Source organism: Hevea brasiliensis, chromosome 1 (assembly GCF_030052815.1).
Source record: "Hevea brasiliensis isolate MT/VB/25A 57/8 chromosome 1, ASM3005281v1, whole genome shotgun sequence".
NCBI classification, from domain to species: domain Eukaryota; kingdom Viridiplantae; phylum Streptophyta; class Magnoliopsida; order Malpighiales; family Euphorbiaceae; genus Hevea; species Hevea brasiliensis.
The window spans coordinates 50,705,595-50,732,872 of NC_079493.1; positions in this window are offsets into that span (position 1 = coordinate 50,705,595).

Consider the following 27,278-nt stretch of genomic DNA (forward strand, 5'->3'; position numbering starts at 1 on the left):
TTAAAATGATGTAAAGGACCTAAAATGAAACTTAGGACATGATGTTGGGATTTAAGGGTTGAAACCCTAACTTTTTGCACTGTGGACAAATTATGGGTAAACTTAAGTTTGGCTGTCGAATCATCAATGCTCGATAGTAGATTCATGTGAACAGTCATGTAAACAATGTATGGCTAACTTTAGCTTTCAAAGTTCAAGATTTCGATCACTAAACATGCCCTGATTGAGAATCCCTAATCTGATTAATAATGTTTAAGTCTTAAACTAAGAACTCTTAAATCCTTTCCTTTGTAGACTTAAAGATAAGACATAGAAGATCTAGAGACAAGGGATCTAAGGATTATCTAACATGTAACACCCTACCTGTAGTAACTCTATACATTCTACTGTTCCGGTGACCAGTGTCGGTGTAACACCCTCCTTGTAGCAACTCCGTACATTCTACTGTTCCGATGACCAGTGTCGGTCTGGACAGCTAGAACATCCGAAAAAATATCTAAACTAAAGTGAGGAACCATAATTAACTCAAATATTAATAAGAAAAATTTAGGAAAAATTTTAGAAATAAAATACAAAAAAGTTAAATGAGCCGATGCCCTAGCGATGGGTAACCTAGTGAGAAGTTGCGGTTCTCGCAACTAGGAGCCCTAGACCCGAGGGAAAAATTATAAAATAATTCTGGCACTCCAGAGAAGGGTCATTGAGGTTCTTATGGCATTAGAATGCCAAGAAAATACTTAGAAAATTTTTTCAATCGGTACAGACAATTTTGGCTCGTTAAGCCAAACGGAGGGCATTTTGGTCATTTCGTCTTCAGAGATGATTTTTGGCCAACTTGTCCAGTTAAATAAATAATTTATATAACATAAAATATGAATAAATATTGTTAAAAATTTAATTAAAATTAATTAGACAAGAAATGGAGAGAAAATAAAAGAAAATGGCATTATGACATCATAGTGATGTCATTAAAGTTTTCCCAACCAATCCAATCTTGACACATGGCATAACTTTATTTAAAAGAGATAAAATGGGCTGGAAAATGAAAAAAAAAAAAACAAAACTCTCTTCTTCTTTCTCTCCTTGCCGTCACACACCTTCACCATAGCCAACCTTAGCAAGCTTTCAAAGCTTGATTTTCCCTAGCTTCTACCCAACAAAACCCTAATGTAGCAACACAAAAAAGTGTTCTTACACCTTGAAGAGTCTTTTGGGAGCAAAAAGAAAGGAAAAGGAAGAGCTTTAGCCAGTGGGAAAATCTCACTCCATAGAGGTTAGTGACCTAACCATGAATTTCACTTTAAATTCATGTTAAGGACTTTGAATGAGTGTAAATTACAAAGAAAATTTGTTGAATACCATTTGTATGCCATCCCTTAAATTTCGACAGCCTTGGTAGGGTATGATTGTGATGAGTTTTATGGAGTTAACATGCTTGTATGGCTGCCCACAATATGTATCTCCTAAGTGGATTGATGAAATACAATGAAAATGCATGGGTTGTAATGTTTGAGTTAGGGTTTGGGGCGGAAAAATGGGACTTTGACCATGTGATGATGAAAATAGGTTTTAATGGTCAATTAGTGACCATTTGGTTCTGTTTAAATAAAAAATGAAGTATGTTGAGTAGAGGGATTTGGGTTTGGTGTGGCTGCCCTTGGTGACCTGCAGAATTGGACATGAGTTCAGCAGGTTTGGGCAGCAATAACTTGAATTGTAGAGGTTCAATTGGTGCAAGGATAATTGGACATGAAACTAGACACATAATGGCACAACTTTTGTGAAGAAACCATGCCCAAAAAACCAAATCAAGTTGACCAAAAGTTTGCCCTAATCCGGGTGACCTGCATTCTCCCTGGGCAAAATGACTAAATGAATAATGTTTAGTCATTTGACCATAACTCAATGTAGAAAGGTCCAATTGACCTGAAATTTTACCAGCAACAAGCTGAGATATAGACCAACAACTTTTATGAAGAAACCTGACCCAAATTATGATCAGAACATATTCAAAAAGTGAGTTGCAATCACTGTTCCAAGTACTATAGATTTGGTCAGTCCAGAAATTCTGGATAAAATTTCATTCTGGCCAGTTGTGGTTTTTGGGCCATAACTTGATCTACAAAACTCCAAATGGAGTGATTCAAAAAAATAAATGCAACTAGACAAAATAAGGAACAACTTTCATGTTGATCATTTTGCCAAATTCCCACTACAAAAAGGACTAATGGAACAATAAAGACAAAGAATGAAAACTGAAAATTCTGTCCAATTAACATTAAGCTTAGAGTTGGTATTGGCAACAAATACCAACAAATTTAAAATGCAAAATGAGATATGTTGATGATATTTAAACCAATATACCTATTTTCAATGCAAAAGTCAACATTTTAGTTGACTAATGAAATGAATAGTAGCCATAAAATTTCAATTTCAAAGAATTACAGAAATTAAAAGTGTTAAATGCCCTAGTCGGCCTAATGTGATTGGTTTGGATAGGTTGCCATACCATGTGACACCCCTTACCCGTCTACAGTGTAGCCGAGCAAGATATGCCACACAGTGTACCGGAACACCCTATTTTAATTCAATCATTTTTATTCTTCCTAATTTATTTTTTTTTCATAGTTATGGAGTATAATTTGTGAAATATAATTCATTTCAGTCATTTATTGAAATCATAAATTTATTTGAGGTTTCGCAAATTTTATAGAAAATCCGACAGAGTACCGGCTAAAAATGGAGAAAATAGCTTTTCGGAACCTGTGAAAAACACTTCCAATATTTTCAATCAATCCCAAACTCCATTTCATCAACAAAATCTCAATATGTTTTTCAATAACATTTCCATTTCTCAACCATTCATCTCATATGATAATAATGTAAAAGTCATAAATAAATATTCAATTTTTCATTCATAAACACAATTTTCACTATTTACATTAATACCAAAATACATTACATAAGTTTTAATTACATATAAGAAAATAAAAGTTAATTACAAAATACCCAAAATGAAAGCTAGTGTCCTACCAATGCACTGACGTCGGTGAGGTGACACGGACACTATGCAGAGCTGCAGAAGGTCTCACCCAGTCTGTGGTCTACTGGGCTCTCGGTCTGTCTCTCCAGAACCTACGCGTGGCAAAAGAAACGCGCTAAGCAATAATGCTTAGTGGTGCCAATAATAAAATAAAAAAAGAAATAACAGAAAATAAATATACAGTGAATGTATTTATGTCTCATTTCAAACAAATTTTCGATGAGTATTTGTAGTCTTACTTATTTTGTACTTGTTATATTTATTATTTCATTAAATTTATCCACTTTCATTTTTGGTTGCCCAAGTAACCTATACTGGACAACTGGACTGGATAAATGGGTAAACTGGCACTGGGTATCAACTACCTCGGGCCTTCACACAATCGGTCACATATGTGTCTCCTAGGTAATGTAACGCCTAATAAGCTGTAATAACATTAGGCACAAGGACAAGTATCAACATAATGTCAGAATGGCTAAAAGCCATAAAATCACATAATGGCATAATGCCATGTGCAGTACTACTAACTGAACCCTATTGGCATGCCAAGCTATCCAAACCAATCTTGTTAGGTATACTAGGGCATTTCACACTTTTAAGTTTCACAATTTTTGAAATTTAAGTTTTAGTGTTATTATTCCATTCATTGGTCAACAAAAATGTTGACTTTTGCATAGGCAATAGATACATTGGTGTTAATATCATCAACATACCACATTTTGTATTCAAAATTTGTTGGTATTGGTTGCCAATACCATTTCTAAGCTTAATGTTAGTTGGGCAGAATTTTCACTTTTTATGTCTTGTCTTTACTGTTCCATTGGTCAATTTTGCAGTGGGAATTTGGCAAACTGATCAACATGAAAGTTGTTCCTTATTTTGTCTAGTTGCATTTTCTTTTTTGAATCACTCCATTTGGAGTTTTGTAGCTCAAGTTATGGTCCAAAAACCACAACTGGCCGGATTGAAATTCTGTCCAGAATTTCTGGACTGACCATATCTATAGCGCAACGAATAGTGACTACAACTCACCTTTTGAATATGTTTTGGTCATAATTTTGGTTAGGTTTCTTCATGAAAGTTGTTGGTCTATATCTCAGCTTGTTTCTGGTAAAATTTCAGTCAATTGGACCTTTCTACACTGAGTTATGGCCAAATGACCAAACACTGTTCATTTGGTCATTTTGCCCAGGCAGACTGCAGGTCACCCGGATTAGGGCAAGCTTTTGGTCCACTTGGTTTGATTTTATGGGCATGGTTTCTTCACCAAAGTTGAGCCATTATGTGTCTAGTTTAATGTCCAATTGGCCTTACACCAATTAAACCTCTACAATTCAAGTTATGGCTGCCCAAATAGGCTGGACTCACATCCAGACTTGCAGGTCACACAAGGCTGCCCACCCAAACTCAAATCCCAAGCTACAACTCACTTCATTTCCTCCTCACACACATTCAAATGGTCACTAATTGACCATTACAAGATTAATAAACCATCACATGAGCAAACCCTAGAATTGTTCAAGTGTCCAATTTTTTTCATTTCACACATGCACAATTCTTGCATTTCATTTACTCAATTATGTTCAATCCCTCATCCACTACCAAAGGCTGCTCATAACCATTTTTTCTACCAAGAAAAATTATCAAACCCTAGCTAACCCTAGCTGCCAAAATTGTAGGGTGCACACACACACTTGTTTGTTTTGTTTTCTTACATTTCCTACACAATTCATGCCCTTAAACATGAATTAAAGCAAAAGGAACAAGGATTGGACATTAACCTTGAATGGAGCAGAATTTCAAGCTACCCAAACTTCTTTTTTTTTCCTCTTTTGGTTGCCTAGAGGATGTTCAAGTTGCTAGGTTAATTTTTTGTGAAGACGGCTAGGGTTTTGGGGTGAGATTTGGTGAGGTTGGGAGCTTGGGATAGCTTTCATGGAGGTTTTCTTTCCTCTCTCTCTCTCTCTCTCCACGTTTTTTGCTGCCCCAAACGTTGAAGAAGCAACTAATTTTTCTTCCTTTTTTCTGCCCATTAAGTCATTTTAAATAAGTTAATGCCATGTGTCAAAGTTTGATTGGGTGGGAGGATTTTTAATGATATCATAATGATGTCATAATTCCAATTCTTTAATTTTCTTTCCTTTTCTTGTCTACTAAATTTCAATTTAATTTTTAGCAATATTTATTCACATTTTATGTCATAATAATTATTTACTTAACTGGACAAGTCGGCAAAAAATCATCTCTGAAGACGAAATAACCAAAATTCCCTCCGTTTGGCTTAACAGGCTAAAATTTTCTGTACTGATTGAAAAATTTTTCTAAACCTTTTCTTGGCGTTCTAATGCCATAGAAACCTCAATGACTCTTCTCTGGAGTCCCAAAAATTATTTTATGAATTTTCCCCTAGGTCTAGGTCTCCTAGTTGCGAGAATCGCAACTTCCCACTGGATTACCCATCGCTAGGGCACTGGCTCATTCAACTTAGTTGTATTTTATTTCTAAAATTTTTCCTAAATTTTTCTTATTAATATTTGAGTTAATTATAGTTCCTCACTTTAGTTTAAATATTTTTCTGAACGTTCTAGCTGTCCGGACCGACACTGGTCACCGGAACAGTAGAATATACGGAGTTGTTACAGGGAGGGTGTTACATGCCAATAGGGTTCTGTTAGCAGTACTGCATATGGCTTCTTGTCATTCTGTGTTTCATGGCTTCCCATGCCATTCTGTGACATAATAGCCTTTGGCTATGTTATTTGAGTTGTACACTTGGGTTTTATCCCTGGTAATTATTACAGCTTATTAGCTGTTCTGTTGCACATCGGGAGACACAATGTGACCGATGGTGTGATGGTCCACGGTACTTAGTACCCAGTGCCAGTTTACCCGTTTATCCAGTCCAGTCGACTAGTATGGGTTACTCGGGCAATGATAATAAACCTTACCAAATTTTAATTGAATAATACTGTAAATAATATCAGAAATCAAGTCTACTAAAAAATGTAAACATACATTCTGCATACTTATTTTTATTTTATTTTATTTTATTTTATATTGTCACCACTAAGCAAAATTGCTTAGTGCGTCGCTTTTGCCACACGCAGGTACTGGAGACCTAGCTGGGGAGCCCAACAGACATCAGACAAGGTGAGCATTCAGAGCTGCATCTGGAGTCCAGAGTCACCTCACCTCTGCAGTACATATGGTAGGACATTAGGATTTTGAGTAGCATTTTATATTTTGTATTTTGTATTAGTTTTGGGATTGTAACTATAAACTCTTGAAATTATTTGATGATGTAAATATATGAAATTTCATGTTATTGAAATTTTCTATATATTATGTTGAGAAATATTTATGAATGTGCTTCAAGTAGTGAAATGAAAAGAAAAATTTCTGAAAATAGTATTGTGAATTGAGATTGAGATTTTGATATTGACTTGAAATGTGTATAATGGAGTTTGGATTTGAAAATTATATTGGAAGTGTTTTTAAACAGGTTCAGAAGAACTGTTTTTCCAATTTATAGCCGGCACTCTGCCAAATTTTCTATAAAATTTGCGGAAAAATTCAGATTTATCAAAAATTGAAAATAAATGAATTAAAAGGGATAAATTGTAATAGAAACATGAATTGGTGTTCTGGCACACTGAGTGGCATAACTTTCTCAGCTACACTATAGACGAGTAAGGGGTGTCACATTTAGTGGTATCAGAGCATCGGTTTAGGAGTTTCTAGGCCTAGATAGAGTGCATACCATTGCATTGCATTTGTAAGTGTTGAGGTGACACTGATGCAGATCTGTTTGTTTTCTTATTTTGAATAGGATATGGATCCTGCTTTGCAAAGAGCAGTTGATGAAGAGGTGGAGAGTCATGCTCCACCCAGGGCTGAATCTGGGGGCAGGGGAGAATCTGCTCCATCAGCAGCTGAGGCACCTGCCCAACCTCAATTTGCTCTATTTAGCAAATGACTGAATTCTACCGGCAAATGATGGGGGCAATTCCACCACCACAACCACAGTCACAACCTCCACCAACACCACAGAAGTCCCATCTGGAGAAACTGCGAAAGCATGGGGCTGTAGACTTCTTTGGGAAGAGGGAAGATGATCCCATTACCGTAGAAAATTGGTTGGATAGAATCATCAGAGTGCTGAAATAGCTAAACTGCACCCCCGAGCAAAACCTGGTGGGTGCTGTGTTCCTACTTCAGGATGATGCATATTAGTGGTGGGATACAGTAACCAGTAAGGTGCAACCAGAACAGATTACCTGGGAATTCTTCCTTACAGAGTTCAGGAAGAAATATGTTAGCAAAGTGTACTTAGAAGAGCAAAGAAGAGAATTTATTAGTCTGAGACAGAGGCAATTGTCAGTGGTGGAATATGAGCGTGATTTTGTCAAACTGAGCTGGTATGGGAGGGAGATAGTCCCTACAGAGGCAGAGAGGTGCAGAAGGTTTGAAGAAGGACTCAATGACAATATCAAAGTTATGATAACAGCATTGGAGATCACAGATTTTGCTAAATTAGTAGATGCTGCATCAAAAGTGGAAAGGGTCCAAATCAATGAACAAAATAAAAGGGAAAGATAGCAGAAGAGGGGTCCAGGTCAGTCCAGTACATTTTCTACTACCAGTAAGAAGAGTAAAGGTCCTCCTGCTCAGAGTTCAGGACCACCACAGGGTCAGGGTCAGTCTCAGGGGCCCAGACCATAGTTCACACCTAGGAGAGGCCAGTCCACACCATCAGTGGACAGCTCTCTAGGGACGGTGTTTAGGGGACCAACCCCAGCATCTTCTACTTGTCAGTATTGTCAGAAGTGGCATAAGGGGGATTATTGGCTAGTGACCGGTGCATGCTTACGGTGTGGATCGACAGAACATCAGATCAAGAATTGTCCGAAGAGGACTACTACAGTTGCTCCAACACAAACTGACAGACTTGCTCCTGTACCACAAAGGGGTAGGAAGCCTGGTAAACCTGAGGCAGCTGGTCCATCACTGAGGCCTGCATCCGAGTCAGCTGAGAGGCTAGATACTAGAGTACCTGCCAGGGCCTATGCCATCAGAGCTCAGGAGGAGCAAGATGCCCCGGATGTCTTTAAGGGTACGTTTTCCCTCTACAACACTTTTGTGCATGCATTGGTGGATCCAGGATCCACTCATTCCTACATTTTCATCAAACTACCCATAGAGAGGGGAGTTCCAGTAGATGAGAGTGATTAAGATATTCTGGTCACAAATCCACTAGGCCACAGTGTGGTAGTGAATAAAGTATATAAAGGTTACCCATTGAGGATTCAGGGGTATGAATTCTTGGCAGACCTAATTGAGTTACCCTTCCACGAGTTTGACGTGATTTTGGGAATGGACTGGTTGTCATGTCATCAGGCAATATTTGATTGCAAATTGAAGAGGATTTCTCTGAAAACTTCTGAGGGTAATGAGATTACTGTTGTGGGTGAAAGGATAGATTTCCTGTCCAATGTTATCTTAGCCATAATTGCAAGAAGATTGATGAGAAAAGGCTGTGAAGCTTACCTAGCACATGTGATTGATACTAGGCAGGCTAAGCCAAACTTGGGTGATATACCCAGAGTAAGAGACTTCCCAGATGTATTTCATGAAGAGTTACCTGGTTTACCACCAGAAAGGGAAGTTGAGTTTACTATTGAGGTAATGCCGGGTACAGCACCCATTTCAATTGCTTCTTATAGGATGGCACCCACTGAATTGAAGGAGTTGAAAATTCAGTTGCAGGAGTTACTTGATAAGGGGTTCATACGCCCCAGTGTGTCACCATGGGGAGCTCCGGTGCAGTTTGTGAAGAAGAAGGATGGAACCTTGAGACTGTTGAAGGAACGGAAGCGTGAAAAACACAAGTTTATACCATTGAATTCAAAAATTTTCACCTAGGGTCACATGCATCATGCAACATTTATTTTTATCTATTTGATTTCAATGATAAACAACATATTAAAACTCTTTTAATATGTTTTTGGATCTGTATTTGCCATTTAAGATTTTAAAATTAATCAGATTAATTTTAGAACCCTAGATTAAATCAAGAACGATTACACTAACCTCTTGATGCACTGCAGCGTGTCTGCGCCTTTGAGATTCGTCTTCAGGACACCAGATGCTATCCCTCTAGCTTGTCCACACCAAGAAAACCTATGGCAGCCCTTGAATAGCTTCTAAAGCTTTTTCTATTAATTAGAAAATCAAGTTCTACCTCTTAAGAGATTAGAGATGTAAACAGGACACTAGAAACAATTCCTAGTGTTCTTAATTCAAGAGATTGGTGGCTAATCTCTTTGAATTGATAAGAGATGAAGAAGAAGAGATAAAAACCCTCAAAGTGGCGTGACAAAGGAGTGTGGTTGCTGGTTGTATTTTATTTTCTCATAACAACACTTAAATAGCTAGGTTAACACATTAAACCCTTGCCACATGTCACCCTTTGATTAGCTCTAGGTTTAAGTAACCCAATCACATTGTGCCAAGTGTCAAACCTATATTTAATCTTGATTTTAATCATCTTACATGATTAAAAAACATTTGGCAAGCTTATGTGTTATGCCATGTGTCACCATCTCATGGTGTTACGTGTCACACTGCAAAATGACCAAAATGCCCCTGTGTCTTAATTTTGAGTTCTTAACCCAAAATAATTATTTTCTTCTTCTAATTAATTTATATCAAATATAAATTAATTAATTAATCTCTATTAATTAATTTCTCATTAATTAAATTCATATTTAAACACTTTAAATATAAATTTAACTTATATTATACATCCAATAATCTAGATTTGGTTTCAAGTCATGCTAGGGACTTTGCAATCTAATTGCAAACCAAACCTATTTAATTAATCAATTAAACTCTTTAATTAATTAATTAAATCATATTTAAATAGGTGATAACTTGTGTATGTGTGTGACTTACTAGGCTCATCACTAATTGGCAATGAGACATGAAATCAACTCTTAATATCATCAGAACTCTTTCTTACCATAAATGATTTCTCTAAATCATTTTATGAACCTCATAGACCATGGTTAACACCTAGCATAGCATGCCATAGCCACTCAATTAGTAATAAGGTTTACCTTAAATGAACCTATAATCATATGTTACCATGCACTAGAATCTCTCTGTTACAAAATCCCAACTCAAGCTGGAGTCATGGTTTATGTCAAACTGCATTTGCTATGAATATTATGTTCTCTTTTAATTCCAGTTCTTGATTAAAAAGATTTTCTCATCAGAAACTCTTTTCTGAATAAATCTATCTGTCCTGGCTAGGAACTTGAGATATCAAGAACAATTAAATGAACATAGGATTTTATCTCTATTTACTTAGAGGGACAGATTCCATCTTGATCAACACCTACCTCCATATATAACTAGTAGAAGCCAACACATGCCCATATACCCATACACAGTACAAGTATGAAAGCAGTATCAAACTCAAACTACCTATATACAAGATAACTGTGCTATCTCAGGTCTAAAGATTATATGCACTGATATGATTTATGACAAAACATTGACAAGAGTAAACTCCATGTGCTTGTCATAAGTGTCACTGGTTCGGCCTACTTATCATTTATAAGTGCCTATCATGTTTGTTATATGGCATGAGACTCACCATTCCATCTTATTTATATCTCATATAAATAACATGGGAACAAACATGAATACAATCTTTCTGGATAAGTCATGTCCTTATTATGAAGTATCCTCGATTGTGAACCTATTTATGATACTTCGTATTAGAAATATTGTCACTCATATTCTTAACAACTTAAGAATAATATTTCTAACAAAATATCAATGGACCTTTTCTATTACACATAAATATATTATGTAAACGGAAAAGTGGAAATGCCTTTTATTAATAAAAATATGTACAAGATACATACTAAATGATATGCTCTAGGGCATACTACTAACAATCTCCCACTAGCACTAGAGCCATTCATTTCAATATCTTAGACCTATCTTCTCAAGATGTCGATCTAACTAAGTCTATGACATAGGCTTAGTGAATGGATCAGCTGGATTTTTCAGCTGATGTTATTTTTCTGCATGGCTATATCGCCTTGCCCAACTACATCTCTGATAATGTGATAGTGCCTTTCTATGTGTTTGGATTTTGGTGAGACCTTAGTTCATTAGCTCAGATGATCGCTCCATTATTGTCACAAAGGTAGTGGAACCGCCGACTCAATGGAAGGACATACAGTAAGTACTGTCACGAACTTCTTTATCCAAACAGCCTTCCTTTGCAAAGATCTCGATGCAAAGAATATACTCACTTCAGAGTGGAATCTGCAATGTGCTCGCTTGGAACTCTTCCAACTGAATGCACCTCCATTACAAATGAACACATATCCAGAGGTAGACTTTCTATCATAGATATCTGATTGGAAATCAGAATCAGTATAACCATCCAATTGCAAGTCTCCACCTCCATAAATCAAGAATAAATCCTTAGTTCTTCTCAAGTACTTAAGAATATTCTTGTGACTATCCAGATGTTCCAAACTCGATTAGATTGATACCGCTAGTCAAACTAACAGAATATGCGATATCCGGCATAGTACACAACATTGCATACATTAAACTTCCAATAGCCGAAGCATATGGAATCCTGGCCATCTTATCTCTTTCTTCAGGTGTCTTTGGAGACATCTCTTTAGAAAGATGGATACCATGTCTCACTGGTAACAATCTTCTCTTGGAATCAAGCATGTTAAACCTCTTTAACACCTTTTCCAAGTATAGACTTTGGGATAAACCAATTATTCTTTTCGCTCTATCTCTATAGATGCGAATCCCAAGAATATAGGTTGCCTCCCCTAAGTCTTTCATGGAGAATGTATTTGACAACCATACCTTTATAGTCGTCAACATACCTGTGTCATTACCCATCAACAGTATGTCATCCACATATAAGACAAGGAAAGTGATAGCACTGTCACTAACCTTCTTATATACACATGGCTCATCCTCATTTTTGATAAAACCAAAGGATTTAATGGCTTCATCAAAACGAATGTTCCAACTCCTCGAAGCTTGTTTCAACCCATAAATGGATCGCTTTAGCTTGCATACCTTGGAACCATCTTGGTATTCAAATCCCTTAGGTTGTTCCATGAAAATGTTTTCTTCAATGTATCCATTGAGAAAAGCTGTTTTGACATCCATCTGCCAAATTTCATAATCATAGTACGCAGCTATTGCTAATAAAATCCTAATTGATTTAAGCATGGCAACAGGCGAGAAAGTCTCCTTATAGTCGATTCCTTGCCTTTGGCGAAACCCTTTCGCTACTAGCCTTGCCTTATAGGTCTCTACCTTTCCATCAGAACCAATTTTCTTCTTGAAAACCCATTTGTTCCCTATAGGTATAATACCTTCAGGTGGGTCAACAAGATCCCAAACTTGATTCTTATACATGGAATCAATCTCGGATTTCACGTCATCAATCCATTTTGAAGAGTCTATATCTGATATAGCTTTTTCATAGGTAAGTGGATCATCTCCATGATCTACTTCTTCATGAGTAGACAACTCTTGTTCTTCTTCATGAAGAAAACCATATCTCACTGGTGGGTGAGATACCCTGGTTGTTCTACGAGGAACAGCTGTAGATGTTTCATCAAAGGGTATTGGTTGACTAGATGGATCTATATCCATCTGATCTGTTGGTTGGTCAGAATTCTCCAATTCTAACTCTATTTGCCTTCCTTTGCCTCCTTCTTGAACAAACTATTGTTCAAGAAATGTGGCATCTCTACTTATCACAACCTTTTGTGAAGTAGGCAAATAAAAATAATATCCAAAACTATCTTTTGGATATCCAACAAATCAACCTTTTTCTAATCTGGTCTCCAATTTATCGTTGTTCACTTTTTGATATAAGTCGACAACCCCAAATCTTTAAATGCTTAAGACTTTTTTTTATTCCATACCATATCTCATTATGTGTGTAAGATAATGATTTTGATGTAATCCTATTCGAATATACAAAGTCGATTCTAATGCAAATCCCCAAAAGGAGATTGGCATATCAAGATAGCTCATCATACTACGTACTATATCCAATAGGGTACGATTTCTCCTTTCAGATACACCATTCACCGTATGGCGTTCTGGAGGAGTCACCGAGAAACAATGCCATGCTCTCTCAAGTATTCATCAAATTCAGTACTCAAATATTCACCTCCACGATCTGATCGAAGAGCTTTAATATTCTTTCCTGTTTGATTTTCTACTTCAGATTTAAATTCTTTGAACTTTTCAAAAGATTCATGTTTGTATTTCATCAAATATAAATACCCAAACCTTGATTTATCATCAGTAAAGGTAATAAAATAATGAAAACCCCCTCTAGCCATTTCTTTAAATGGACCACATACATCACTATGTATTAGCTCCAAAATATTTTCAGCTCTTAGCCCTTGTCCAACAAAGGGTGATCTAGTCATTTTGCCCTGAAGGCAAGATTCACAAGTTGGAGTAGGCTCAGAGCCCAATGAGGATAGAATCCCCATTTTCTCCAGTTTTGCAATCCTATCTTCTGCAACATGACATAACCTTAAGTGCCAAATATATTTTGAACTTGAGTTGGTTTTCACCATGGCATTGTATTCATTTAGATTACTATACTCTGGCAAGTGGAAACACTTTCTTACTGACAATGGAAACACTTTCCTGTTGGCTTTGGAAACACTTTCCTTTGCCTTTGTCAGCTTTGGTCTTCCTTTTCTGTTTAGCTATTTTCTTCGAAGGACCAGGAATCTGAGGTTTCTTTTTCTTATTGCCCTTCTTCTTGTTGGACTTTCCAGTAGAAGAAGATGCAACCAAAGCTACCTCTTTTCCTTTATTGCCTGGCATATTCTTTTGGGCAATAACTAGCATGTTAAGTAAACCAACTAAGGTGCATTCTGTTTAGTCATATGGAAATTTGTCACAAAATTCCCAAAAGACTCGTGAAGGGATCAAGGATCAAATCCGTCTGTAGTTGGAAATCCATGTTGAAGTCAAGATGTTCCAATCGCTCAATTAGTCGAATCATCTTGTGGACATGATCCCCAACATTCTCGTCCTCGGACATCCTCATACGGAATAGCCGTCTAGATATCTCATACCTCGCATTCTCGCTGTGCTCACCATACAACTCTTGTAGGTGAAGGAGGATCTCACTCGCACTCTGCATGTTCTCATGTTGCTTCAGAACTCATTACTCATGGAAGCAAGCATGTAACACTTAGCTCTCATATCATGCTCCTTCCACTTGTCCAAAGTTTCATGTTCCTCTTGTGTGGCCTCCGGAGGTAAGGGACCAGAACATTTGAATCTAGAACATATCCTATATGTTCAAGGTTCAGACAAGTTTCAAATTTCTTAGCCAATCGCATGATTAGGTCCTGTCAACCTATTGTGATCAAGTATGCTTGCAAGGATATTGGATGGTGGTGGTTGTTTTGTGCTCATTTTTATCGTAAAATTAATCGCAGAAAATAACCGATTAATTAGTAAATGTATCATGTAATTAACCAAAATGATTATGGTCTTTTAATCACATAGGTCCTCCAACTAACTTAGAGAATCCTAAACTACCAAAGTACAAAACGCAAATCCTAGTTGGATGGATTTCTAGTGGGTGATTGAATTCTTATAATTCTATTGATCATCCTCAGGTACATCCATTATTGGAATTACAATAAACTATAAGTGAGCAACTCTTTGCCCATCACATCTCATGTGGGTTCAATCCTTTACCTAGCCCCTAATGCTCAAAATCTCGTACATCCATTATTGACTTATCTTGCATTAGTTAAGTTGATCCCATTGAGCCAGTAATTATGCAAATAATTTTAATGTCCTCAGGTACATCCAATATTGGCCACTAAACCATTTACATATTTACAACATCTCATGCTTAACAATTATTCTTAAGAAAATCTCTTAAATAAATTACATCTTATGCAACTATTTAAAATTTCTTAAAATAATTGCCCCAATGGAGGGCCTATGTTATAATTACTTTAATTATAGCATTTCCAACTTAATCATTTGTTTGGAAGATTTTATGGTCATTCTAATTACTATTAAGATCTCACTTTGCACATTATCCATTTAGCATGCATATATCATATAATTGCATACATTCCCATACATCTCATGCATTCATGGATAAGCAGTAACTATGGTATGATCATGGACTTTCTAAGGGATTCAATGAGCCACCAAGAATTGAATCGGCATTCCTAGGTGCATTTCATTCATTCATTTTACAAGAGTTGCTGAAGGAGTACATAATCAACACTTGATCTTGAATTCCTCCCACTGGTCCCACCAATGCTCTTGACCTCCTTGAACTTCTTGCAATCCAATATTACATAGTAATCCTTGGCATACCAAGGCGAATTTACAAGAACTTAAATAAATGAAATTACAACCCAAAAATTATTACAAACTTAATAATACATGCCCAAAATAAATTAAAATAAATTAATTAATTTACAATCCCAAAGAAATATAAAAGAAATAAATCCAATCACATTGGTCTTTTATAGTCCATGATCATCCATCATGCATATCACTATTTAACAATTAAATAAAACATACATACTTAAATTAAATTGAATATCTCATATTCAACTTAAAAATCCAGATTTGAATATGATTCAAATAAATTTAAAAATTCAGATTTGAATCTCATTCAAACAAATTTAAAAATTCAGATTTGAATCACATTCGAACAACTTCAAAAATTCATATTTGAATCACATTCAAACATTTTTTAAAAAATCAGATTTGAATCACATTCAAACATTTTTTAAAAAATCAGATCTGAATTTTATTCAATCAATTTTAAAAAATCAGATTTAAATATGATTCAAACAACTTTAAAAATTCAGATTTGAATCACATTCAAACAACTTTTAAAATTCAGATTTGAATCACATTCAAACAATTTTTAAAATTCTGATTTGAATCATAATTTAATTGTGTGATAAAAACTACTAATTAAACACTTTAATTAGTCAAAGAATAGGCCTTAGATCATACAACAATTACAGAATTAAAAGCCAAACCTTAAACCACCCATGGAAGCCAAACCATGCGCACCATTAATGGTGTTTTTTAAAGTATGCCGCCAACTTGCTTTGCAACCAGCAATGAACTTTTGATCTCATGATCAAACACACAATTAAATCATATAATCAACAATCTAAATGGCAAATATAGTGGCTCTGATACCAATTGAAGGAACGGAAGCGTGAAAAACACAAGTTTATACCATTGAATTCAAAAATTTTCACCTAGGGTCACATGCATCATGCAAGATTTATTTTTATCTATTTGATTTCAATGATAAACAACATATTAAAACTCTTTTAATATGTTTTTGGATCTGTATTTGCCATTTAAGATTTTAAAATTAATCAGATTAATTTTAGAACCCTAGATTAAATCAAAAACGATTACACTAACCTCTTGATGCAATCGCAATGTCTGCGCCTTTGAGATTCGTCTTCAGGACACCAGATGTTGTCCCTCTAGCTTGTCCACACCAAGAACACCTATGGCAGCCCTTGAATAGCTTCTAAAGCTTTTTCTATTAATTAGAAAATTAAGTTCTACCTCTTAAGAGATTAGAGATGTAAACAGGACACTAGAAACAATTCCTAGTGTTCTTAATTCAAGAGATTGGTGGCTAATCTCTTTGAATTGATAAGAGATGAAGAAGAAGAGATAAAAACCCTCAAAGTGGCGTGACAAAGGAGTGTGGTTGCTGGTTGTATTTTATTTTCTCATAACAACACTTAAATAGCTAGGTTAACACATTAAACCCTTGCCACATGTCACCCTTTGATTAGCTCTAGGTTTAAGTAACCCAATCACATTGTGCCAAGTGTCAAACCTATATTTAATCTTGATTTTAATCATCTTACATGATTAAAAAACATTTGGCAAGCTTATGTGTTATGCCATGTGTCACCATCTCATGGTGTTACGTGTCACACTGCAAAATGACCAAAATGCCCCTGTGTCTTAATTTTGAGTTCTTAACCCAAAATAATTATTTTCTTCTTCTAATTAATTTATATCAAATATAAATTAATTAATTAATCTCTATTAATTAATTTCTCATTAATTAAATTCATATTTAAACACTTTAAATGTAAATTTAACTTATATTATACATCCAATTGTGACACCCCTTATCCGACTACAGTGTAGCCGAACAAGTTATGCCACTCAGTGTGCCAAGCACTCTATTTTATCTTAATTCATTTTTATTCTTCCTTTTGAATATAGCTTGTGAAATATAATTTATTTAAGCCATTTATCGAAATTATAATTTATTTGAGGTTCCGAAAATTTTAAAGAAAATCCGGCGGAGTACCGGCTAAAAATGGAGAAAACCGTTCTTCGGAACCTGTTGAAAACACTTCCAATATTCACATTCAATCATTTCCAAACTCCAATATCAAAATCTCATCAATATTTCTCAATTTCAGTTCTCAACATTTGTCAACCATTCATTTCTCAATCATTCATCCATCTCATATGATACCATGCACATATCATAGATAAACATTCACTTTTCCATTTACAACCACACTTTACCTTATTTACATGAATATCAAAATATATTATATAAGTTCAAATACATATGAGAAAATAAAATCAATTACAAAATACTAAAATGACATCTAGCGTCCTACCAATGCATCTTGACAAGTGAGGTGACACGCATAATTATGCGTAATCATGAACTGCCTTACCGATCATGGGCTCATCGCCCTGTTGTCATTTAGTCCTCTTGAATCTCTTGCACCGCTGACTTCATTAGGGACTACTCTTTCCCACAAATAGAAAAAATCCGGACAAATTAAAAATCATATTCAGCCTCTTAGCCATTGTATTGCCTCGATAATAGTAATTCTAAATTCTCTCTGAAAGGTACTACGTTTACCCATATTTCTTTTTATGCTGTTATTTTTTTTCATTTTGTCATTGAGTCTAGGCATATTCTTCACTGGACACGGTGTCCCACCACTCCTTAATTTTCATCCAATTGCTTTAAGCCTCTAAATTTTTCCTGCAGGATGCGATTGGAGTTGTTTAGAAACCTGCTGTTACATTCCAGCTTGATTCTCATTTTATAGCTTCAGACCTTGCATGATTTGTCCCGAAATCCACTTAATGGCGCTTAACCTTTCAGTGTGATTTACATTGTGGGTGGTGGTGGTGGTGGTAGTGTAGCACGGGCATGTGCCGCGGAATGAAATCGGGCCATTTTTTGAAACATGAGATATGAGGGTAAGCAAGCTCTGCTGCATGCCACCAGATTCTCTGATGCCCATGTCTTTGCTCAAGGAGTGATTTGGGAGTCCACTTCCTCCTCAACGGCTCTCTGAGATGAAGGGTCCATTCAAGTTCAAAGTAAGAAAAGACAGCGATTTCTGCGTTGCATAAACGCAAAACTTTCACAAATATTATATGGTATACACTCAATCTAACATAAGCGCCATGGTTTTTTTAACTTACCACTAAATGTGACACCCCCTTAACGCTACGGTTTGGTTTTGTGTCCAATCCTTAGGTTATACCACTCGATTAATGCGACTTTGATTTTAAAATAATTCATTTTTATAAGCCCTTTTGAATATAGCTTGTGGATATATCAAATTTAAGCCATTTTAAGTGTTAACACTATGCATGAGGTTAAGATAATTTTAAAGAAAATTTGATCTTGCAAATACAAAAATGGACTTAACCTTACGTTCTTGAACACAGTAAAAACACTTCCAATATTCATCAAATTGTAAAATTACTCCAATATCAGGAATTTGTCTAATATTTCTCAATTTTCAGTCTTGACGTTTAATGACCATTCATTTCTCAATATGTCATCCATCTCCATATGATACTATTGCATCATATATGAATAAACATTCACTTTTCCATTTACAACCACTGGAATCAATTTACATGAATCATCAAAAATATATTATGGGAGTTCAAAGTTGTATGAGAATGTTAAATCAATTTGCTGTAAATAAAATGACATCAAAAATCTCCCAATATACTTCAGCGGCGATGAGATAAAAATATCTTATCTGGATTTAAAGTTGTCTTGAGAGGCAGAGAAATTGGCCTCTGTCCTTCCTTGGTTGCTCAGCGCGTTACCCCTTTGGGGCATGGTTTCAGAAAGCTTAGTGTTGGTAAATAATAAAGTAGAAAGAAATAAGTTTCAAATATCAATTGGACTAACACAGCCCAAGTTATGGAGAAAGGGACTGAATTTTCAGTCCCTATACTGCTGTCCAAGGGCAGCCTGCAATCCTCACTTTGCAATCTCATTTTTCTGTCCATTTGTTGTTCAAATTACCTAAAATGGTCACTAATTTACCATTAAAATTATATCTAATAATTTACTAATCAAAGTCACATTTTCACCTTTACAAAACATAATTCAAATTCATGGTTTATGCCATGTATCTTAGTAACTACCAATGCATTGCTTATATGTTTATAACCTCAACATGGTTTATATTTCACTCTAAGCTCATCAAATACTCCTACATATTCCTTTTCTAGGGCAGCCAACATTCAAGAGCTCATACACATAGGTTTTTGTCATTTAAATTACAAGTCTTACTAAATTTCAAGTCCAAAATCATGAAATTTAAGAGTTTTATGTTTATAGTTGCACTAACCTCAACTTGAAGAATCTCCAAGCTTGCCAACTTTAATTTCTCTTCTCTCCCTTTTGCTCCCAAACACCTTAGCAAGCTTCTAGAATAAATTTTTGTGTTGAGAACTTGAGGAAATATGGTGGGAGTTTAGGGCTTCATGAGCTTGCCAAGCTCATCAATGGAGGGAGGGGAAAATCACGCTTGGTGAAGAAGAAGAAGAATGGCTGCTGCTCACGTTTTTCTTTCCTTTAGTCCATTTTTAGTCTCTTTTAAGTGTTTTAAAATGCTTGTTTGAATGCAATTGGTGGGGACTTGTAAGTGACATCATAAAGATGTCATAAATTGCTTTTATGGATTTTTCTTCCTTTTCTTTTCTAATCATTTTCAATTCAATTTTCAACAATATTTATTCACATTTTAGATCATAATAATTATTTACTTAACTGGACAAGTCGGCCAAAAATCACCTCTGAAGCGAAATGACCAAAATGCCCTCCGCTTTGCTTAACGTCAAAATTGTCTGCACTGGATTGAAAAATTTTTCTAGGTATTTTCTTGGCATTCTAATGCCATAGGAACCTCAATTACCCTTTCTGGAGTCCCAAAATTATTTTATAATTTTTCCCCTGATCTAGGGGCTCGCATGAAAACCGCAACTTCCTCTGCTACCCATCGCTTGGGCATCATTGCTTACTTGGTTGTATTTTATTTATAAAATTTTTACTAAATGTTTCTTATTAATATTTGAGTTAATTATGGTTCCTGACTTTAGTTTAAATATTTTTTCGGACTTTCTAGCTGCCTGACCGACACGGTCACCAAACAAAGAGAATGTACTGAGTTGCTACTGAGGGTGTTACAACTCTTTCCTCTTATTTAAATTTCATCCTAAATTTACGACTTAAGTAATTGGGAGTTACTACCTCCTTGTTTCTTCACTTCCTTGTATTGCCTCATCAGTGTCTGGGTTTGGCTCTTCCTGAGCTTCCATTGCATATACTTGTGGTGCCACCCTAACTTCGGGCTTTTCAACGGTCTCTGACATAATCTTCTGTGAACTGTCACCGCTTCTCGCTTACCTGGTCTTTTACCCTTGAACTACTGAAGGTCTATGAACTTGTACAGAGCTATTGAACCACTCCTCCGAGGGCAATCTCTATGAAATGATCCGTAGCCCCACACTTGAAACACTCTCCGCTAACGATGACACTCTCCTCTGTGTCTTCTACCACAATGCATACATTCAGTAATCGTTAATCCTTGTTATTGTGCCCTGAACTAGCTATAGATATTCCCATCTAGCCTCTATGGCCCTGTGTCTGATCTTGTGAACTAGGACCCTTAAACTTCTTACTATCGGTTGGTATACTTGACTGTCCTGATCCAAATTCCCTCTTACGCTGCCTATCTTTCCTATTTTGTTCATTTATTCTCACTTTCTCCACTTTTAATGCAGCTTTCCACTAACTTGGTGAAATCATGGATTCCAAGGCGAGGAGTCGGATCTTGATGTTGTCATTTAGTCCCTCTTCAATCTCTTGCACCTTCAAATTTCATTAGGGACTATCTCCCTTCCATAACGGCTCAATCGGACAAATTCCTTCTCATATTCAGCCATCACTGCCGCTCAGTTAATGAATTCTCTTCTTCTCTCTTCTAGGTATACACTACCCACATATTTCTTCTTAAACTCGGAGAGAAAGAAGTCCCATGTCATAACTTCTAGCTGCACTTCATCGACACGGTCCCACCACTCATAAGCATCATCTTGCAATGAGATATGGCGACCTCTAAATTTTGCTCGGGGTGCAAGTGGAGTTGTTTTAGAACTCGCCTGCTCTGCTCAACCAATTCTACCGCAATGTAATCATCTTCTCTTGCCATAGAAATCCACCGCCCCAAATTTTCTTAACCTTCCAGTGTGATTTGGTGGAGCTGGTGGTGGTGGTGGTGGCATTACCCCAATCCGTCTAAAGAAGTCGGCCATTTGTTGAAACATGGCTCGTGGAGGCCGAGCAAGCTTCATGCAGTCGCGGACTGCATTCTCTGATGCCCCCAGTCTTAGCTGCTGCAGGTGGAGCATGACTCTCCACTTCCTCCTCAACGGCTCTCTGAGATGAAGGGTCCATATCCTATTCAAAATAAGAAAGACAAACAGATGCGTTAGTGTCACCTCTTTACAAATACAATGCATGGTATGGACTCAATCTAGGCCGAACGCTAAACCGTGCTCGATAACTAAATGTGACACCCCATCCGACTACTAAGGCAGCCAAGTTATGCCACTCAAAGGTGCCGAGCACTCTATTTTATCTTAATTCATTTTTATTCTTCCTTTTGAATATAGCTTGTGAAATATAATTTATTTAAGCCATTTATCGAAATTATAATTTATTTGAGGTTCCGAAAATTTTAAAGAAAATCGAGTACCGCATAAAAATGGAGAAACTGTTCTTCTGAACTCTAAAAACACTTCCAATATTCACATTCAATCATTTCCAAACTCCAATATCAAAATCTCATCAATATTTCTCAATTTCGCTCAACATTTGTCAACCATTCATTTCTCAATCATTCATCCATCTCATATGATACCATGCACATATCATAGATAAACATTCACTTTTCCATTTACAACCACACTTTACCTTATTTACATGAATATCAAAATATATTATATCAGTTCAAATACATATGAGAAAATAAAATCAATTACAAAATACTAAAATGACATCTAGCGTCCTACCAATGCATCATGACAAGGAGGTGACACAGATAATCATGCGTAATCGTGAACTGCCTTACCGACTGTGGCTCACTGCCCTCTGTCCATCTTCAATCTTACTACGCGGTAAAGCGACGCGCTAAGCATAAAGCTTAGTGGTGCAAATAATAAAATAGAAAGAAATAATATGCAAATAAAAATCATAATTTCTTAGCCATTGTGTTCATAAGAACTGAATAATTACCAACTTAATGTTTAGTCGAGGGCTAATTACGTTTTATGATATTAACTTATTCATGCATTTTGTTTATTTATTTTCTTCATGACCTTGAGTTTCTTTGTATTCTATCGTAATCATTCCCAAACTTAATTTTCGTATTTTCTTTAACAATCAGTTCAATTACAGTTATACTTTTCCATGCCCAAGTAACCTATACTGGACGACTGAACTGGATAACGGGTCGTTGGCACTGGACACCGCGGTGCCTCGGGCCGTCATACCATGGGACGCAGAACGTCAACCACGTATGCAGTCAGTATGGCTAAAAAGCCATGATATCACATAATTGGCATAAAAGCCATGAATACGGGCATAAAGCCATGAATACAGGGATAAAGCCTTTCCTTTCGCAGTACTGCTAAAACAATACCCTATTGGCATGCCAATCTATCCAAACCAATCACATTAGGCCTACTAGGGCATTTTGCACTTTTAAGTTTCACAATTTTTGAATTTCAAGTTTTCATGTCACTATTCATTTCATTAGTCAACTAAAATGTTGACTTTTGCATAAACAATAGGTACATTGGTTTTAGTACTCCCAACATACCACATTTTGTATTCAAAACTTGTTGGTTTTGGTCACTTTCTCAAAGCTTAGGTCATTTTGGCAAAATTGCCAATTTTTGGTTTTGGTGTCACTATTCACCTCATTGGTCAACAAAAATGTTAACTTTTGGATAGAAAATATGTACATTGACTTTGGCACTCCCAATATACCACATTTGGCATTCAAAACTTGTTGGCATTAAGTGTTAATACCATTTCTAAGTTTAAACCAACACAAGCAGAATTTTCAGTTTTGGTGAGTCAACTTCACTGTTCCATTGGACACTGTTACTGTTGGAATTTGAAGAAATGTAAAACATAAAAGTTGTTCTTTATTTTGTCTAGTTGAATTTACTTTTTTGAATCACTCAATTTGGAGTTTTGTAGCTCCAGATATGGCTCAAAAACCCAAGCTGTCCGGATATGCATTCTGCAGAAATTTACCATATCTATAGTGTATGAACAGTAACTTGAGTCACTTGGTTGAATGGGTTCTGGCCATAATTTGGGATAGGTTCCTTCATGAAAGTTGTTTGTCTATGTCTTAACTTGTTGCTGTAAAAATTTCAGGCCAATTGACCAAATCTACAGTGAGTTATGGCCAAATGAACAGTTACTGTTCATTTTGTCCATTCTGCAGAGGCAGTTTCAGGGTTCCGGATTGGGGCCAAGTTTTGGTCCTCTTGCTTTGGTCTTTTGGGCATGGTTTCTTCAGAAAAAATGTGCCATTATAAGCCTAGTTTCATGTCCAATTGGCCAAACATCAATTGGACTAACACAGCCCAAGTTATGGCAGTGCAAAGGGACTGAATTTTCAGTCCCTATGCTGCTGTCCAAGGGCAGCCTGCAATCCTCACTTTGCAATCTCATTTTTCTGTCCATTTGTTGTTCAAATTACCTAAAATGGTCACTAATTGACCATTAAAATGATCTCTAATAATTTCCTAAGCCAAGTCACATTTTCACCTTTCCAAACCTTAATTCAAATTCATGGTTTATGCCATGTATCTTAGTAACTACCAATGCATTGCTTATATGTTTATAACCTCAACATGGTTTCTATTTCACTCTAAGCTCATCAAATACTCCTACATATTCCTTTTCTAGGGCAGCCAACATTCAAGAGCTCATACACATAGGTTTTTGTTCATTTAAATTACAAGTCTTACTAAATTTCAAGTCCAAAATCATGAAATTTAAGAGTTTTATGTTTATAGTTGCACTAACCTCAACTTGAAGAATCTCCAAGCTTGCCAACTTTAATTTCTCTTCTCAATTTTGCTCACAAACACCTAAGCAAGCTTCTAGAATAAATTTTTGTGTTGAGAACTTGAGGAAATATGGTGGGAGTTTAGGCTCATGAGCTTGCCAAGCTCATCAATGGAGGGAGGGGAAAGTCACGTTTTGGTGAAGAAGAAGAAGAATGGCTGCTGCTCACGTTTTTTTCCCTTTAGTCCATTTTTTAGTCTCTTTTAAGTGTTTTAAAAATGCTTGTTTGAATGCAATTGGTGGGACTTGTAAGTGACATCATAAAGATGTCATAAATTGCTTTTTATGGATTTTTCTTTCCTTTTCTTTTCTAATCATTTTCAATTCAATTTTCAACAATATTTATTCACATTTTAGATCATAATAATTATTTACTTAACTGGACAAGTCGGCCAAAAATCACCTCTGAAGGCGAAATGACCAAAATGCCCTCCGTTTTGCTTAATGGGTCAAAATTGTCTGTACCGATTGAAAAATTTTTCTAGGTATTTTCTTGGCATTCTAATGCCATAGGAACCTCAATTACCCTTCTCTGGAGTCCCAAAAATTATTTTATAATTTTTCCCCCGGATCTAGGGCTCCTCGTTGCGAAAACCGCAACTTCCCTCCGGTTACCCATCGCTTGGGCATCGGCTCGTTTTACTTGGTTGTATTTTATTTCTAAAATTTTTACTAAATGTTTCTTATTAATATTTGAGTTAATTATGGTTCCTGACTTTAGTTTAAATATTTTTTCGGACTTTCTAGCTGTCTGGACCGACACCGGTCACCGGAACAGTAGAATGTACGGAGTTGCTACGGGGAGGGTGTTACACCAATAATCTAGATTTGGTTTCAAGTCATGCTAGGGACTTTGCAATCTAATTGCAAACCAAACCTACTTAATTAATCAATTAAACTCTTTAATTAATTAATTAAATCATATTTAAATAGGTGATAACTTGTGTATGTGTGTGACTTACTAGGCTCATCACTAATTGGCAATAAGACATGATATCAACTCTTAATATCATCAGAACTCTTTCTTACCATAAATGATTTCTCTAAATCATTTTATGAACCTCATAGACCATGGTTAACACCTAGCATAGCATGCCATAGCCACTCAATTAGTAATAAGGTTTACCTTAAATGAACCTATAATCATATGTTACCATGCACTAGAATCTCTCTGTTACAAAATCCCAACTCAAGCTGGAGTCATGGTTTATGTCAAACTCCATTTGCTATGAATATTATGTTCTCTTTTAATTCCAGTTCTTGATTAAAAGATTTTCATCGTAAACTCTTCCTCAATAAATCTATCTCTGTCTCTGCCAGGAACTTGAAATATCAAGAACAATTAAATGAACATAGGATTTTATCTCTATTTACTTAGAGGGACAGATTCCATCTTGATCAACACCTACCTCCATATATAACTAGTAGAAGCCAACACATGCCCATATACCCATACACAGTACAAGTATGAAAGCGAGATCAAACTCAAACTACCTATATACAAGATAACTGTGCTATCTCAGTCTAAAGATTATATGCACCGATATGATTTATGACAAAACATTGACAAGAGTAAACTCCATGTGCTTGTCATAAGTGTTCTTGGTTCGCCTACTTATCATTTATAAGTGCCTATCATGTTTGTTATATGGCATGAGACTCACCATTCCATCTTATTTATATCTCATATAAATAACATGGGAACAAACATGAATACAATCTTTCTGGATAAGTCATGTCCTTATTATGAAGTATCCTCGATTGTGAACCTATTTATGATACTTCGTACTAGAAATATTGTCACTCATATTCTTAACAACTTAAGAATAATATTTCTAACAAAATATCAATGGACCTTTTCTATTACACATAAATATATTATGTAAACGGAAAAGTGGAAATGCCTTTTATTAATAAAAATATGTACAAGATACATACTAAATGATATGCTCTAGGGCATACTACTAACAATCTCCCACTAGCACTAGAGCCATTCATTTCAATATCTTAGACCTATCTTCTCAAGATGTCGATCTAACTAAGTCTGTGACATAGGCTTAGTGAATGGATCAGCTGGATTTTTCAGCTGATGTTATTTTTCTGCATGGCTATATCGCCTTGCCCAACTACATCTCTGATAATGTGGTAGTGCCTTTCTATGTGTTTGGATTTTGGTGAGACCTTAGTTCCTTAGCCTGTATGACTGCTCCATTATTGTCACATTGTAGTGGAACTGCTGACTCAATGGAAGGAACTATTGTAAGTTCTGTCACGAACTTCTTTATCCAAACAGCTTCCTTTGCGACATCGATGCGAGAATATACTCACTTACGTAGTGGAATCTGCAGTCGTGCTCTGTTTGGAACTCTTCCAACTGACTGCACCTCCATTACAAATGAACACATATCCAGAGGTAGACTTTCTATCATCGATATCTGATTGGAAATCAGAATCAGTATAACCATCCAATTGCAAGTCTCCACCTCCATAAATCAAGAATAAATCCTTAGTTCTTCTCAAGTACTTAAGAATATTCTTGTGACTATCGATGTTCCAAACTGGATTAGATTGATACCGCTAGTCAAACTAACGAGATATGCGATATCAGGCCTAGTACACAACATTGCATACATTAAACTTCCAATAGCCAAGCATATGGAATCTGGCCATCTTATC